The sequence below is a fragment of the Dendrobium catenatum genome, unplaced genomic scaffold (genome assembly GCF_001605985.2).
Source record: "Dendrobium catenatum unplaced genomic scaffold, ASM160598v2 fragScaff_scaffold_1029, whole genome shotgun sequence".
Lineage (NCBI taxonomy): Eukaryota > Viridiplantae > Streptophyta > Magnoliopsida > Asparagales > Orchidaceae > Dendrobium > Dendrobium catenatum.
The window spans coordinates 108,750-127,632 of record NW_021319491.1 but is presented as its reverse complement, the minus strand read 5'-3'; positions in this window follow the sequence as shown (position 1 = coordinate 127,632).

Here is an 18,883-nt window from a genome sequence, read left to right as displayed (position 1 = left end):
TTTTTTGCAGTTTGGCTAGTTTTAAAAGTTATCTGGATCTAGATAAGTTAAAAATTCATAATGAACTAATTATTAAAAATTAGGATATGTGTCTTAAATCACACATATTATGCATTCTATTTTAGGTGAGAGAAAGGAAAGAAGGCAAATTGAGTAGCTGTAGTTCCATGTTCTAATATGTTAGAGTATGTATAGATTTTTAGTCTTGAATATTTATTTATTGGCTCTATTTTGCTATGTAGTTGTTGTATGTACATTTTAGTGATGAATGAAAAGAATAGAAATTTATGTAAGAGTTATTCTACTTAATATAAGTTAATTAGAATCTCCATAGTTTATTTAATAATAGGAAATATGAATTTTTTTTTTTCAAAACTTTAATCTTGGGCTTGGCCTATCATCATTCAAAACGATATGATCTATCTTTCTTGTGGGTCATATTAGATTGACTTATGACAACTCCTTTTTAGTATCAAAGCTATATGAAATGATCAATGGTTGAGTGAGATAGTTATAAGTATTGGCGGTTTATTTATGCTTGTTTTTATGTGCTAATTTGTTTAGTCATGTGCTACCTGATTGATTGACTGATGGATCTACGCATTTTACCTTGACTCCTTTGATGCTGCGGTACTGTCAAATAGAGCTTAGGCGTCGCCATGTCTATATTTGAGTGCTCTGGCGGCGGTGCCAATGATGGCGCGGCGGCAATATTGTGTTTAACATTGGGGGTTGTATATACTAAAAAATTTTGCCCATTTCTTGGATTTTCCTGCATAAACAACACTAAAATAATATGTTTTTACTAACAAATTAACACAATATAATATTATTTAAGCTTATCAAATTCTTCCTAGTTTAGACTCTTATTTATCCTCAAACAAATAGAAGTTTATAATTCTAATTAAGTGATTAATCAAAATAAAAAGTGACCATATAAAATTACTAAAATATATGATAATAAATCATCATCTATAATTAGTAAAAATGAATCAAAGCATACTTTTAGTTTAGAAAAATACAAATAGTTAAACTTAATCATTAAATCTTATTTTTGCCTAATTTGAAGTTATAGGTTATAAATTTAAGCATTAAAATTTAAAAGTTGAAATGAATAATGTAGTTTTGATAATTGGATATAGTTGTAATTAAAACTGTACTTTCATTAGTTCACCATCCCTTGCATTAACTCTTTTTCATCTTATCCTTTATGGTTATGTATAAAATTCTATTTCAAATCTTAAGCTTTCACTGGTACCAATTTTCTTAGCCCTAGTTGTGGTCAAGGTTATCCCCTAGTTCAATTTTTTTTCCCATAAAATTGATGCAGTAATGGTTTATGTCAGGACATTGACATGAATGATATTTTGAGATTGGAGCAATAGTTGCCCCCGGTTAGAAACAACGTTCCCACAGGCGGTGCTGAATTATTATGTCCTATAATTTTCACGACAATAGAGATATATATAGTTTAACGTCTTAGCATCGTACGAAGTTCCAGCACACAATCAGATAAAATAGACTGTGCAACATTTATAAAGGACACTAAAAATTTTTCATGGAAAACTCTGAATAAGGAAAAAACCATAGGACCTGACCCAGTTTGAATGAATTCATTAGTATTTTTAGTTGATTATAAATGAGTCCCTTCATTGGGGGTAAGGTCTTGGATTGATTTAACAAATATAGATCATATAGATTGCATTACATGGTATAAATTGGAAGAATTAGTATTGATATGTTAGTTTGGTCTAGGGGACCATAGTCGGTGGGCAACGGAGGTTAGAAAGATTGTATTCGGGTGATGGCGGTCGAAAGGACCATAGTCGGTTGGTGATGGAGGTCGGAAGGACGGTTATGTAGTGACGAGTATCAAAAGGACCGTAGTCGATGAGCAATGAAAGTTGGAAAGATCATAGTCTAGTGATAGAGGTCGGAAGGAAATTGTTTGGCAGGCGATATCGGTTTGAAAGATCATTATCTGACGATAGAGGTCAAAAGGAACGTTATTCGATGGAAGTTGGGTGGAAGTCCGACGTTAGTCATCGACCAAGTGGAAGTCCGATGTTAGTCGACGATCGAGTGTAAGTCTAGTGTCAGTCGGTGGCCAGGCAGAATTCTAGCGTTAGTTGGTGGCCGGGCAGAAATCCAGCATCAATTGGTGGCCGGGCAAAAATCCAGCGTCATTTGGTGGCCGGGCAGAAATTTGGCGTCAATCGTGGAGGAGTCAGGTGGCAAGAGAACTCTCTTCCTTCTCTTTCCTTTTCTTAATTCTCTTCTTGATTTCTTGCTTGGGTTATAAAGCCCGAAAAATGCCGTTTTAGACCTCGCACGCTTTTCGATGCGTCACGACGAGTTTTAAGTGAAAAATTCAAAGTTGTCGGATTTCGAAGAAAATAATTTTATAAAATTCTATGCAAAATTCTAAAAAATTTGATATGTAAAACTTATATTTAATTTTGCTCAATTTAGAAATTAGAATTCATAGAAGTCTCTTAATACCCATAATACCCTTAGAGATTATTAAAGCTTGGAATGTTTAAGTGAGAGCATTTTTGTCCTTTGGCCATCTAAGGGAATTAAAGGGGATCGAATTCATTCAGTCCCCCATTTCTTTTGTTCGGCCGAAACCTAGACGAGCGGACCGAAAGGAAGAAGGGGTGGACGCACGGGAGGCGACAGGAGGAGGCTCCGGAGGAGGATTCTGGTGGCCGTTCGTGGAGGAACTTGTAGGGAAGACTAAGGGAAGGCTAAGGTGAGTTCTTATGAACAATTTCTAATGTTTTACTTTGGATTTTCTCAAGAAAAGATTTGTTGGGTTTAAGAAAAACATTGAATCTCTTTAAGAAATTAAATGGGGGATTGTTAGGGAATAATTAGGAGATAATTTTATGCATGGAATGAATTTTTTCACCAAAAATGTTGATTTTTTTGGAAATCTTTTAACAAAGTTTATTCATAAAGGTTGTAGGAATATTCTAATGGTGAGATTTTGAGTTTTTTCTCAAAATATTATTCTTTCTAATTTCTAATTAATATAAATCAAAAAATTAGTTTTCCATAATTATTATTTTGATAAATGGGAAGTTTTAGCATGCGAAAATAAACATATTAATGAAAATGTGTTTTCCAAATTTAGGGTTTTAAGTTGAAACTAAAAATAGAAATTTAATTTAAATTATTTTGGTTAGGATATAGAATTTTGGCAAGTGTAATAATAAAAATATAATTTTGATAAATGATTAAGCAAAATTAAATTCATATGTTTATAATTATGAATATGAGAGAGAGAGAGAGAGAGAGAGAGAGAGAGAGAGAGAGAGAGAGAGAGAGAAAGAAAGATAGAACTAGAGTAGTTTAAAAGAGAAGGAGAATTTTGTTTTAAATTATTTTGTAGATTTTTAAATGAGAAATTGATTCTTATAGGTGATATTTGTGGTGACCTTAAAGGAAGGAGAACTAGTGTGAAAATCGAATTCCTTGAATATGTAAGTATGCATGATTCTTTAATTACAATAATGTCTTTTATTTCTCACAAGTTATATGATTTGATAGACCAATCATGCTTCTTTAATCTTATCAAATGATTGATCATGCAAATTATATTTTACATTTTATGACCTTATATGATAAAGTTTATGTGATATATGGAATGAAACGATATGAAATGATATGAATGTTATATTGAATGTTTGTATGTGCATGTTGAATAGATGGAGCTCACCCCCTTATGGTATTAGCTGGGGATGCTATACTCATGCACGTTGAAATTGTAAAGGATATGGAAAAAGGAAAATGGTAAAGGAGTACCTTTATGGTACTAGACGGTAGCTCCTATGACGATTGTAATATATACGAAATGAGAAAACTAAGTATATTGATATGAATATGAAAATGAAAATGAAAGATATAGTTTTATGATATGATATGTTTAATTGCATGTTTTTAGAAAATCATTTTATATTATGTTCATATGAAATGTGACATCCAGCATATTATACAGTTTTCCTTGAGTACTGCAGTTTAGAATTTTGTTTTATTTACTGAGCTTCGGTTTAATGTTAGTGGTTAACATTTTTCAGGTAAGTTTAAGTAAATCAAAATGAGTAAAAGGGGTTGCAATGTTTGCTGTAGAAGAGGATGGCCTTAGGAAAGGTAACTTTATGAATATTACTAATTTTATATTTATGTGATTTCAAATTTAATTTTTAAAGGCTCTTTCAAATGTTAAGGTGATAGTTTTAGAAATTAGATAGTTTATTCTACTATCTAACCTCTGTTTTCTCCTTGCCTATGCGAGCTCACCGGGCTGGGTCGTGACAAAAGTGGTATAAGAGCAAAGGTTTAAGTATATTGATCAATATGAAAGAGCCAATAGGATGATTCACTAGGTTAGTTAAAGTATAGGATATGTGTTTTAGACTGCTAATTTTGTTTCATCGGTTATATCTTAGAGCCTTGGATCCTGAAAATGATGCCACTGATGGCACTACGGGTGAGATTAAGAGAGAGATACCAGTTGTAGTAAAGCCTTCGAGTAGTAGCATGAATGCTAATATGGAATTCATTGCACAAATGATGATAATTATAACCCAAATGATAAAGAGTACTCAAACCTAGGTTGGAGGAAGTGGAAGCACTCCGATGGACAAAAACCTGAAATTATTTAAAGACATGAAGCCTCCATCATTCATAGGTGGTGGACCCATAGAGGCATAGGACTGGTTAATGAGGATTGAGAAAATATTGGAAGGAATGTTATGCCCTCAAGATAGAAGGGTTACTTTTGCTGCCTATGCCTTCAATGGGGAAGTAGAGAGATGGTGGAGAAGTCAATTACAAGAGACCTTTGGAGGAAGTCCTAGCAGACAAGTTACTTGAGAGGAGTTTATCAAAGTGTTTAGAGACTGGTATGTACCAATGTCTGCTAGGTGGATGATGCAAAACAAATTCAATAGAATGGTATAGGGCGATAGAACCATTATACAGTATAAGACTGAGTTCACTAGACTTTCTAGGTATGCCTCACATATAATACCCAATGCAGAAGAAAAATGCCATCATTTCTTATCTGTATTGAAGGATGTCATTAGAAAACCTTTGATTCCTTTTGACATTAAGGATTATTCAATTATGGCAGAGAGGGCCCGAAGGATTGAATCAGATTTGCAAGCTACTCAGAGGAGATGGGACCAACATAAAAGGAAGAGTTCTGAAGAGGATATTCAAAGCAATCAGATTGAGGGATCAAATGGGAAGAAGCCCAAGTCTGGTTCTAGTGGAGTCAGTGGTTCAACTGCAAGTAAAGTCATGGAACCCTATGCTAAGTGTGACAGATTACATAAGGGTGAATGTTTGATTGGTTCCAACACTTGGTATTGATGTCATCAGCCTAGACACAACAAAATATTGTCTTACTTTGGTTCATAAGACTTTAGGAGAGATGAGATCAAATGAAGCACCTTTATAGAGGAATTATGGAAAACCCAAAATGATAGAACCATCAGTTGCACGTTCAGTGCAAAATCAATTCAAGCAGAATGTCATACCACGAGTTTACACTTTGACTCAGCAGGAGCCCAATGAACTAATGGATACTGACAATAAAAATTGAGATGACTTTATTGTTTATTCTTAATGACTTGAAATGCTAAATTTGATGCTTTAGTGTCTTGGATTTAGTATTTTATTTTGTTATGTCATGTCAGATGTTTTGGGATTGATCATATTATTTTGTTATGATATTTTAGATGTTTAGTTTATTCTGTTCCAATGTTGAAGTTTATGTTAATTGAAATGGAAGCCGTTTGTTGATTTGCAACATGTGTGAATTTTGATGACGAAATTTTTATTAGGAGGGAAGAATTGTAAAACCTAAAAAATGCTGTTTTAGACCTCCAAGCTTTTCGATGCGTCGTGATGAGTTTTAAGTGATAAATTCAAATTAGTTGGATTTCGATGAACATAATTTTATAAAATTCTATGCAAAATTCTAAGAAATTTGATATATAAAACTTATATTTAATTTTGCTCAATTTAGATATTAAAATTCATAGAAGTCTCTTAATACCCATAATACCCTCATACATTATTAAAGCTTGGAATGTTTAAGTGAGAGCATTTTTGTCCTTTGGCCATCTAAGGGAATTAAAGGGGACCTAATTCATTCGGTCCCCCATTTCTTTTGTTCGGCTGAAACCCAGACGAGCTGACTGAAAGAGAAAAGGGGCGGACGCACGGGAGGCAACAGAAGGAGGCTCCGGAGGTGGATTCCGGTGGCCGTTCATGGAGGAACTTGTAGGAAAGACTAAGGGAAGGCTAAGGTGAGTTCTTATGAATAATTTCTAATGTTTTCCTTAGGATTTTCTCAATAAAAGATTTCTAGGATTTAAGAAAAACATTGAATCTCTTTAACAAATTAAATGGGGGATTGTTAGGGACTGATTAGGAGATAATTTTATGCATGGAATGAAGTTTTTCACCAAAAATATGGAGTTGAAAAAATTAGGGTTTTTCCCAAATGTTGAATTTTTTTGGAAATCTCTTAACAAAGTTTATTCATAAGGGTTGTAGGAATATTCTAATGGTGAGATTTTGAGATTTTTCTCAAAATACTATTTTTCCTAATTTCCAATTAATATAAATCCAAAAATTAGTTTTTAATAATTATTATTTTGATGAATGAGAAGTTTTAGCATACAAAAATAAATATATTAATGAAAATGTATTTTTCAAATTTAGGGTTTTAAGTTAAAATCTAAAATAGAAATTTAATTTAAATTATTTTTGTTAGGATATAGGATTTTTGGCAAGTGTAATAACAAAAAATATAATTTTGATAAATGATTAGGCAAATTAAATTCATATGTTTGTAATTATGAAAATGAGAGAGAGAGAGAGAGAGAGAGAGAGAGAGAGAACGAGAGAACTAGAGTAGTTTAGAAAGAGAAGGAGAAATTTGTTTTAAATTATTTTGTAGATTTTTAAATGAGAAATTGATTCTTATAGGTGATATTTTTGGTGACCTCGAAGGAAGGAGAACTAGTGTGAAAATCAAATTCCTTCAATCTATAAGTATGCATGGTTCTTTAATTACAATAATGTCTTTTGTTTCTCACAAGTTATATGATTTGATTGACTAATCATGCTTCTTTATTTTTATTAAATGGTTGATCATGCAAATTATAAGTTATATTTTATGACCTTATATGATAAAGTTTATGTGATATATAAAATGAAACGATATGAGATGATATGAATGTTTTATTGAATGCTTGTATGTGCATGCTGAATAGATGGAGCTCACCCCCTTATGGTACTAGTTAGGGACGCTGTACTCATGCACGTTAAAATGGTAAAGGATGTTGAAAAAGGAAAATGATAAAGGAGTACCTTTATAGTACTAGAAGGTGGCTCCTGTGACGGTTATAATATATAACAAATGAGAAAGCTAAGTATATTGATATGAATATGTAAATAAAAATAAAAGATATGGTTTTATGATATGATATGTTTAATTTCACGTTTTTAGAAAATTATTTTACGTTATGTTCATATGAAATGTGACATCTAGAATATTATGCAAATTGCCTTGATTACTGTAGTTTAGAATTGTGTTTTATTTACTGAGCTTCAGTTTAATATTAGTTGTTAACATTTTTCAGGTCAGTTTAAGTAAATCAAAATGAGTAGATGAGGTGGTAATGTTTACCGTAGAAGAGGAGTACCTGAGGAAAGGTAACTTTATGAATATTACTGATTTTATATTTATGTGATTTGAAATTTAATTTTTTAGAGACTTTTAAATATTAAGGTGATAGTTTTAGAAATTAGATAGTTTAGTCTACCGTCCAACCTCTATTCTCGCCTCGCCTATGAGAGCTCATCGGGCCGAGTCGTGACAAAAGTGGTATCAGGTAAAAGTTTAAGTATATTGATCAATATGAAATAGCCAACATGATGAATCTCTAGGTTAGTTAAGGTATAGGGTATGTGTTATAGACTGCTAATTTTGTTTCATCGGTTATATCTCAAAGCCTTGGATCCTGAAAATGTTGTCACTGATGGCACTGTGAGAGAGATTAGGACGGAGATACCAATTATAGTAAAGCCTTCGAGTAGTAGCATCAATGCTACTATGGAATCCTTTGCACAAATAATGACATATATGACCCAAATGATAAAGAGTACTCAAACCCAGGCTGGAGGTAGTGGAAGCACTCTAATGGAAAAAAACTTAAAATATTCCAAGACATGAAGCCTCCCTTCATAGGTGGTGGATATATAGAGGTGGAGGACTTGTTAATGAGGATTGAGAAGATATTGGAAGGAATTTTATGCCCTCAAGATAGAAGGGTTACTTTAGCTACCTATGCCTTAAATGGGGAAGTAGAGAGATGGTGGAGAAGTCAATTATAAGAGCTTGGAAAGACCTAGTATTCAAGTTACTTGGGAGGAGCTTGTCAAAGTGTTTAGAGACTAGTATGTACTAATGTCTGCTATGAGGATGATGGAAGACAAATTCAATAGATTGGTATAGGGGTATAAAACCATTACACAGTATGAGACTTAGTTCACTATACTTTCTAGGTGTGCCTCATATATGATACCCAATGCAGAAGAGAAATGCCATCATTTCTTATCTGGATTGAAGGATGTCATTTGACAACCTTTGATTCCTTTTGGCATTGAGGATTATTCAATTATGGTAGAGAGGGCCCGAAGGATTAAATCAAATTTGCAAGCTACTCAAAGGAAAAGGGACCAACATAAAAGGAAGAGTTCAGAAGAGGATATTCAAAGCAATCAGACTCAGGGATCAAATGCGAAGAAGCCCAAGTCTAGTTCTAGTGGAGTTAGTGGCAACTGCAAGTAAAGTCACGGAACCCTGTGCTAAGTGTGACATATTACATAAGGGTGAATGTTTGATTAGTTCTAACACTTACTATTGGTGTCATCATCGTGGACACATAGTAAAATATTTTCCTGCTTTAGTTCAGAAGACTTCAGGAGAGATGAGATCAAATGAAGCACCTTCACAAAGAAATTATGGAAAACCCAAAATGATAGAACCATCAGTTGCAGGTTTAGTGTAAAATCAATTCAAGTAGAATGTCAGACCACGAGTTTACACTTTGACTCAACAGGAGCCCAATGAACCAATGGATGCTGACAATAACAATTGAGATGGCTTTATTATTTATTCTTAGTGACTTTGAATGCTAAATTTGATGTTTTGGTGTTTTCGACTTAGTAGTTTATTTTTTTATGTCATATCAGATGTTTTGGGATTAATCAGATTATTTTGCTTTGATATTTCAAATGTTTAGTTTATTCTGTTCCAATGTTGAAGTTTATGTTAATTGAATTGATAGCTGTTTGTTGATTTGTAATTAGAAGTTGTGTAAATTTTGAGGACAAAATTTTTATTAGGAGGGGAGAATTGTAAAACCTGAAAAATGCCATTTTAGACCTTGCACGTTTTTCGATGCATTGCGACGAGTTTTAAGTGAAAAATTCAGGGTTTTTGGATTTTAATGAAAATAATTTTATAAAATTCTCTGCAAAATTCTAAAAAATTTGATATATAAACTTATATTTAATTTTGCTCAATTTAGAAATTAAAATTCATAGAAGTCTCATAATACCCTTAGAGATTATTAAAGCTTGGAATGTTTAAGTGAGGGTATTTTTGTCCTTTGGCCATCTAAGAAAATTAAAGGGGACCAAATTCATTCGGTCCCCCATTTCTTTTGTTCGGCCGAAACCCAGATGAGCGGACCGAAAGGGAGATGGGGTGGACGCACGTGAAGCAATGGGAGGAGGCTCCGGAGGTGGATTCTAGTGGCCGTTCGTGGAGGAAATTGTAGGGAATACTAAGGGAAGGCTAAGGTGAGTTCTTATGAACAATTTCTAATGTTTTCCTTAGGGTTTTCCCAAGAAAAGATTTCTAGGGTTTAACAAAAACATTAAATCTCTTTAAGAAATTAAATGGGGGATTGTTAGGGAATGATTAGGATATAATTTTATACATGGAATGAAGTTTTTCACCAAGAATATGGAGTTGGAAAATTTAGGGTTTTTTCCAAAATGTTGATTTTTTTGGAAATCTCTTAACAAAGTTTATTCATAAGAGTTGTAGTAATATTCTAATGGTGATATTTTGAGATTTTTCTCAAAATACTATTTAGATAGAGAAGGAGAGAGAGAGAGAGAGAGAGAGAGAGAGAGAGAGAGAGAGAGAGAGAGAGAGAGAGAGAGGGTGAAAAAGAGAGAACTAAAGTAGTTTAGATAGAGAAGGAGAATTTTGTTTTAAATTATTTTATAGATTTTTAAATGAGAAATTGATTCTTATAGGTGATATTTGTGATGACCTTGAAAGAAGGAGAACTAGTGTGAAAATTGAATTCCTCGAATCTATAAGTATGCATGGTTGTTTAATTACAGTAATGTCTTTTGTTTCTCACAAGTTATATGATTTGATAAACCAATCATGCTTCTTTACTCTTATCAAATAATTGATCATGCAAATTACATGTTACATTTTATGGCCTTATATGATAAAGTTTATGTAATATATGAAATGAAACGATATGAGATGATATGAATGTTATATTGAATGCTTGTATGTGCGAGCTCACCCCCTTATGGTACTAGCTGGGGATATTGTACTTGTGCACGTTAAAATGATATAGGATATGAAAAAAGGAAAATGGTAAAGGAGTACTTGTATGATACTAGACGGTGGCTCCTGTGATGATTATAATATATACAAAATGAGAAAGCTAAGTATATTGATATGAATATGGAAGGAAAATGAAAGATATGGTTTTTTGTTATGATATGTTTAATTGCATGTTTTTAGAAAATCATTTTATATTTTGTTCATATGAAATGTGACATCTAGCATATTATGCATTTTGCCTTGATTACTGTAGTTTAAAATTGTGTTTTACTTATTAAGCTTCGGCTTAATGTTAGTTGTTAATATTTTTCTGGTAAGTTCAAGTAAATCAAAATGAGTAAAAGGGTTTGCAATGTTTACCGTAGAAGAGGAGCGCCTGATGAAAGGTAAATTCATGAATATTACTGATTTTATGTTTATGTGATTTCAAATTTGATGTTTTAGAGGCTCTTTCAAATGTTATGGTGATAGTTTTAGAAATTAGATAATTTAGTCTATCATCTGACCTATGTTCCCACATTGCCTATGCGAGCTCACCGGGCCGGGTAGTGACGTGGGTCTCCTTCAATGAGAAATGAGGGGTTTATTTATAATTTTTTGAGGGTAACATGGCCAGTAAATAGGAGGAAGATCAAGGGTAAATTGTGAGTGGTTTGAATGGATGGCCGATGTTGAATCCTTTGATCATGAACTGTTTATTGGGCATTTGAATGCCTTAATAATATCAGAATTTGGTTATCTTGGGCTCGTTGAATTCGACTAGTCGAGCCGTTTGATTCGACTAGAAGCATGTCACATTTGGAAACCTTTTAGTAATCCAAATTATGGTATGAATCTTCTAAATGTGCTTCAGGTCTTTGATTTGGACCCATTTGAGCTGGGATTGGGTCGAATTTGGTGTCGTTGAGTTCATATTTTTTAGACATTCAGTTTGACTATAAGTTTGTTGAAATCAGAGTTCATATGGTCCCAAATTTAATTTTGTCTCGAGAATCATGCCCGATCATGATAATTTTTTGATGATATATTAGTTGTCTCCCTATTTTGTGATGTTTAAGTTCCAAAAGTCCAAAAACATGCATCATAGTCTTTAGAGATTTTTTTTTTTGCTACTTGAAACTTTGAAACAATTGAAAGTGCCTGAAATTGATCATAGAGACTCTATTAAGCCCCCAAAAATGTCAAAATTGGATATGAAACATTTAAAAGTAACCAAAATGGTTTTGGCGACCCAAAAAATGTCCTATTTGTACTGTCCGGGCCAAAAATCGAGCCCATACGCATATTGACGGCTATTGCTCAACTTTATGCAAAGTAAATTGCACTATAAATCACACAATACAGGCTTTTTGATGCAGCATATATCACTTCGAAAAATATGTAAACTAATTTCTTCCAAAGCAAGATCCTGATTAAAAAATGCATTAGCAAATCATCTTTAGATTTACTGTTGAAAAGCAATTTTGCACTTACATGCTTCATGCTCACCATTTTTTCTTTGGGAAAAATTTTAGAAATAATTTCTTAATTTTATAGTCTAAAAACTTGCTCAAGTATGTAATGTTTCTGCCCTGGAATATTAAGGCCATATCTGATATTAAAGCTGCCCAATTTAGTTCAACAAAATAAAAGATTTTGTAATGATTTATTTAAAGTAGCACTTCAGTGTAGGTGTAATAGCCGGAGGAGCACTTCAAAATAAAAGATTGTGTGATGATTTATTCAAAGTAGCACTTCAAAATAAAAGATTGTGTGTAGATTCATTACAAAGAGTTTTCTTTTCTTTTTTTATGCATGGGCCCCACATTTTTGTTTTGTTTTATTTATTTTTTCTTTAATTTGGAGAGCTACATGAAGCAGCTATAACGCACCCCCCCCCCTCTCCATTTGTTTAATGTTTTTTTTTTATATGTGGGGCCCGCCATTCTTTTTTTAATAAACATAAAATTGCTTAGTTTGTTTTTATTTTTTATTTTTTTATTTTTTTAAGAGAATTTTTTCCTCCCTTTTTTGAAAGAGTTTCTTTTTCTCTTTTTTTTAAAGAATATTCTCATTACTGGAATATTTTTATAATCTTTTTGGATTATTTTTATTCTTATAGAATATTCCATCCTTTTACTTTTCACCTATAAATAGCCCTCTTAGGGAAATGGGAAAATTGTCCCTCTTTCTTTCTCCTTTATTCATCTGACTTTCTTACAGTTGAGGCCTTATACTATCTTGATTAAGTAGCATCCCCTATTAAGTACAAGTACCCATCTCTTGTGTAGAATTAGAGTTTTAAGCCTTATTCCCATTTTCTTCTCCTTTTTTCTTCTTCTTATATAAAAGGCATTTCAATATTTGAGATAAGTGACATCTTCTATCAAGCTTCAGTGCCCCTCTTTTATATAAGAGTCTCGATGAGAGTTTTCTCTTTAAATGAGGGATCATTGACAGAAGAAGATCAACCACCTCTTGCATAAGAGGGCAATTTGAAAAGATCTGGCGATAATAGTTCCTATGTAGAGAAACAGTGATTGTCAGTATATAAGAAAGATTTTGATGATGCTTGAGCGGAAGTCGAGCGACGATCGACGATCGGGTTGAAGCTCGATATAGATTGATGGTTTGGTGAAGAGCTGAAAGGTGATAGTTCGAGGTTGTGCTACTAATAATAGTTGAGCGAGAAGCCAATGATGACTGATATGAGGTAAAATATCAACGGTATATATCAGGTGAAGGGTTGATAATCGTGATTATCAAGTTGCATTTTGCTAAATGAAATATGCATCCATACTAATATGTGCGGACATTTTCTATCCATGATGTAAGGAGTTAATGTAGTGTGCTCTGTCACTAGTCACACGACACACTAATAATGTCAACTAAGTGGAGGTCTGATGATAATCAGGTTATTACCTTTTTTTTGAAGAAGTTGTAAGAGATGCTTTAATGTGTAGCAGAGAAGAGTTCAATAGAATCCATCAAGTATATTTGACTTTTTTTTTAAAATTTTCCTTTTACTTGATGACATTAACTTGTATGGATGATGCTGATGTACTTTTAATTTTAGCTTCTACTGAGAATAAATATACACTTGAATCTGCTACAGAATTTATGCAATTCCAATGATATTATATGTGAAGTTGAGATTATTGTATGAGTTCGATGCTTATTTTTCATTATAAATAAAGTTGTCACCTAGAGAAAGATTATCCTATGCCTTTTGAGACTTTTTAGCCTACCAAGATCTTTATTTGAGTGATGACTTTATCAACCACATACTCTCATAGAGTCTTTCTAGTGAGGACTCTGTTCATTACTTTCTTCCTTTTAAGGCTACCTCATGGGTAGATCATCATTGGGTTGTTTTTTTAGACCATTATTTGATGATTTTAACCTCTGAGGAAGAAGTCGAGAGAATCCACCAATGATGTATATCTTATCTGAGGTTATTTGTCAGAGCATTGCTCGATGATATTAACCTATATGGAAGAAGTTGAGAGAATTCACTAAGGATATATGACCTATTTGAGGTTGTCTGTCAGAGCATTGCTATATGATATTAACATAAATGAAAGAGGCCAAGAGAATCCACCAAGGATGTATAACCTATCTGAGGTTGTATGTTAAAGCATTACTTGATGACGTTAACCTATATAGAAGAGGTCGAGAGTGAAAGTATGAGATGCGCCAAGAGGGAGGTGAATTGGTATTTTTTGAAATACAGATCAAAGCCTAAACATGAGTTTTACCTTTTTTTTGTAAATTTTAAAAAATAAATTAACTAATTAGAAGTAGAAGCTAGTGATTAAAAGATAATTGCAACAGTGGTGATGAAATTTTAAATCGCACAACAAAGTACTAAAATCAATTTCTCACTAAGCAATTATAGCAATATTAAATGCAACAAAAAATAAAATGTGATAAATGAAAAAAGCATACCAGAATATTTATAGTGGTTTGGTTACTTGACCTACGTATACTCCGGGATTCGCACTACTTAAAAGTAAGTCTCCTTCTGCTCTCACAACATGGTGGAGAAGCCTTTACACAAATACACTTTCACCTTCTCTGGTGTAGCGGAGTGTCGGATGCTATGTCACCCTCCCGGCGATGGCGGCCGACCTTCTCATTTTTCTCCCTCCTGGAGAAGGAAGAGGACCTTTGATGACATTGACCTTGAAGGCTCTCCCCCTAGAGAGCTCCCATAAGATTTACCTGGGCCATTAGAGGAGCAAAAACATGTAGTAGACTTCGAGCAACCCTGTAATCTCCTCACACTCCTCCCTCAAAAACTCACTTTCTCCTTCCTCTCACAAGCCGTAAATCCCTTTAAGAAGCTCCCTCTCAAGAGTTCCCTTCCTTTGTCATGTTCCTCTCTCTCACTCTCTTTCAAAAGATTAAAAGTATTGAATAAATAGTAGGCTTCAAGAAACCCTAAAATTTTAATTTAGTCGTTTATATTCATATAGTACGATCACTATCGTACAATATGATTAGTTCAAAATAGCTTTCATCCTAGTAAGGAGTACAAACATGCAACATTTGTCCAATACATCATACAGTATAATATAAATATTATCTAGTATGATGTACTTTATTTCTTTTGTTCATACAGGATAAATGCTGGGACGACCAAAATTCATCTCTATCCATCATCCGGTATGAGCCAACTCGTACAATACAGTCATTTAAAATATTCAGATTGTCTGGTACAATGTATACATTATACAATATGATTAGTTCAATAATGAAGGTTTTGTCCGGTATGACCTTCGGGATGACCAAAAACAACCTTGTTTCATCATACGACATGAACCGGGTCGTATAGTACGATCACCAATCATTAATTAAGCCTTGATTTAATTGACAAATCATAGGAAATAATTTTAGCAAGTATTCAAATATTCGTACAGTACGATTGGATCATATTGTACGATTAGTTCAAAATTTAAATATTAAAAATTGAGTTGAGACCAATTAGTCCTATTTCCGGGGGTAATTTAGAGTAATAGAATAGGTATAATATATGGATTTAAGGGGGACATGCCTTCTATAGTCTATAGTCGAGAATGGGTTGCATGGATAGCTGGTTCTCGGGCAAAGAAAGCAAGAAAAAAAGGAGAAGGGTCTAGAGCAGTGGGATCAGGTATGCGGTATGCATCTTACCCCTGGTCAATCTCTTTCTCTAGGCTAATGAAAATATATGGATTTCTTTTCTTTCATCTTTGACTATCCTATTTCATTTCCTTTCTTCCTGGACTAGTGGCTAGCATATTTTATCGAGTAGCATATGTCCTGTTGCCTATTAGTGGCTGCTTAAATTAATTTGGTGGCTAGGTTTTTGAGTTTAAACTGAATCATACAGTATGATTAGTTCACATAAGATAGTCGTTGAGCTACAATGTATCATACAGTACGATTTAAAATCGTATAGTATGATCTACATAAAAAAATATATTTCCCCTTTAAAAAAACTCCCCCCCCTGTGTGTGTGCATGGTTATTCAGTTTGCATACACTTTTTGTGGCCAGACTCAAGAAATTAAAAAAATACAAATTTACAAACTCCTTCACATCTTATTCTACCCAGTTGAGGTTTATGTTGTCTTTAGCAGTGTGTGAACTCCTTGAAATGTTAGTACTCATAGATAAGAGTAACATTCAAAATATTTAACGAAGAATAAGATAATTTAATCAACATTATTTGTCATCATTAAAATCTCATACTAGGGGTCATAGACTGCAACAATCTCTATCTTTTTTATGATATCAAATAATTTTGTTGATAGGCAAGATATGCAATAAGAATATGCATTTTATTTTAAGTTAGAAATGAAAATATGAAACATGATATGCAACAAGAAAAAATACTAACTAAGGATAGACAAACTTCTCCGCCTTTTGACATCACAAAAAAAAGAGTACCACATAAAAAAGTACATAAAACACATTAGACAGTAACTTAGTCAAAAACAAGGATCTCAATCAGTTGGTGGTGGAGGTGATTGAAAAAGTAATGGATGGATGCAAACTGATGATTAGTTGAAGAAAATCTTTCCTCAAACCATCGCATGTCCTCTTCGTATTATTGGTTTTGTTCCTAGATATGAGAGTCAAGCCAGGTTTCAAGTCGGACGAGTTGTTGAATAATGTCATCTTGAGGATGGGCAGGTGTAGGTCCTCTTGGTGGAGTAGGTCGTCCTACTGGAGCAGCCTCTTCTTCTTTATCAAAATTCAGATCTTTATGCTCTTTGCCCCGATAAAATTAGATACACAAGGAGGCATCCATATAGAAAATAGGAACATTGTCGAGTTCAACAAGATAGGTCAAATGGTATTTTTTGTCAAGAATGTATCCTATGACATGCCCTAAGGCTAGAATGAGTTTCTTACAGGTGCTAGGATGGAAAATTTTGGATCATGTTCCTGATATAATCAATAATCAAATCTAGTATTGAATATGATCAGGTAAGTGACAACAGATAGGATTGGGGTCATACGTATCCTATCTCCAACTTTGAGTACTATGGATGTCCTAAGAACATGTTGGATGATGCGGTCATTTTGGGTTAAGGACTTTACAAGAGGTTAATGTTGGTTCAAAGCAACATTTCTAAGAACCAAATTGATGGAACTCTAGTCAAACTCATTTGTTATGAAGGATTAGGCTCGAGGTCCTTCAATAGAAAGCCTGATATATTAAGCAAGGTTTGCTTTAGTTATTTTGATATTTCAATGGAAGACAAATGAAGCGAGGGTCAAGTTGTCGAGGTTTATTCTTAGGTTGGCAAGGAACTCATAAAGGAGCTCAGAATTGAATGGAAAGGCCATGGTGAGAAGAAATTGGAAGGTAGTAGAAGCAAAGAGGCTCATCACCTCAAAGCTAAAAGATGATTGATTTAGCATGTCAGGAGTGATCTTGTATGCTTTGAATTTATGGTACGCATACTCATCTTTAGCAGATAAAAAGTGATCATTGTGGCGACGAGGAAGAGGAGTTTCCCGGGATGATTCGGCCTCATTTTCTTGAGCTAGCCATGGAGTAGAAAGCGAGTGAAGAAGAGTGAAGTAAAGGAATGTTGAGTGAAATGAGCTTATTTCTCCTCCTATTTATAGAATCTTGACTGTTCGTACAGTACAATCTAGGATCTAACAACACGATTAAGCAATTATTTCTTCTAGAAAACCAATCGAGAAAAGGTGGTCAAATCGTACAGTATGATCAGGATCATACTAGACTATATGAAGAAAATATGTTCGTCCCGAGGGGTTATATGTACGACCTTTGATGAAAAGTATCAGAAAATATAAATGGGTGTTCGTACAATACGAAGGACAATAATATTGTACCGATCAAATTAAATTTGTCCTAATCCATTTGGACATGGATCATAAAGTATGAAGGAAAATAATATTGTACCAACCGAGTTAAATTCATTTCAATCCATTTGGACATGTGGATTGTACAGTATGAAAGGTAGATATCGTACAACACGAAGGACAATTATATTGTACCAAATGATTTGAATGCATGGCCATGTGTATCGTACAGTGTGATAGACATATTAGAAATCAAGTCAGGAATATTGGTCAAATAGAGGGCTATGATCTGTGTATTTTATGATAATTGTATAGTACGAAGGTGAATCATACAGTACGATGGGAATAAAAAATTGGTCATTTTAGGAATTCAGTGAGATGAGTGTATGAAGATCAGGAAACACCTTACACTAGTTTTTTTTGTTGTTTTTGTCCATTTTTATTTTTATTTATTTATTTGGATCAAACATAAATGTCTATGACACCTAATTTTGTCCTCAAGGTGCTAAAGATATGATAGGCTAGTGGTTTCATGATGCATGTGTTAATTAATATCTTATAGCTATATGGTGCAATTTTATGTTTCCTTTGGCTACATGATCTCTTATTAAGTGATGTGTAATATATATATATATATATATATATTGTTCGAGAGTGTTGAATCAGATTTTTGGATATGCAAATTGCACTAGTTTTGTTACAAATAATTGGGATGGTTCCTACAGGTAATACAAGATCCAAATGTTATTATTTCAATCATAAAACTTGTGCAACATAACTTCCTACTGCTATATATTTTGCCTCGGTCGTGGAAAGGGATACTGAATATTTCTTCATATTGGACCAGGAAATTAAGGATTGTCCTATGAATTGATAGGTTTCAGAGGTGCTT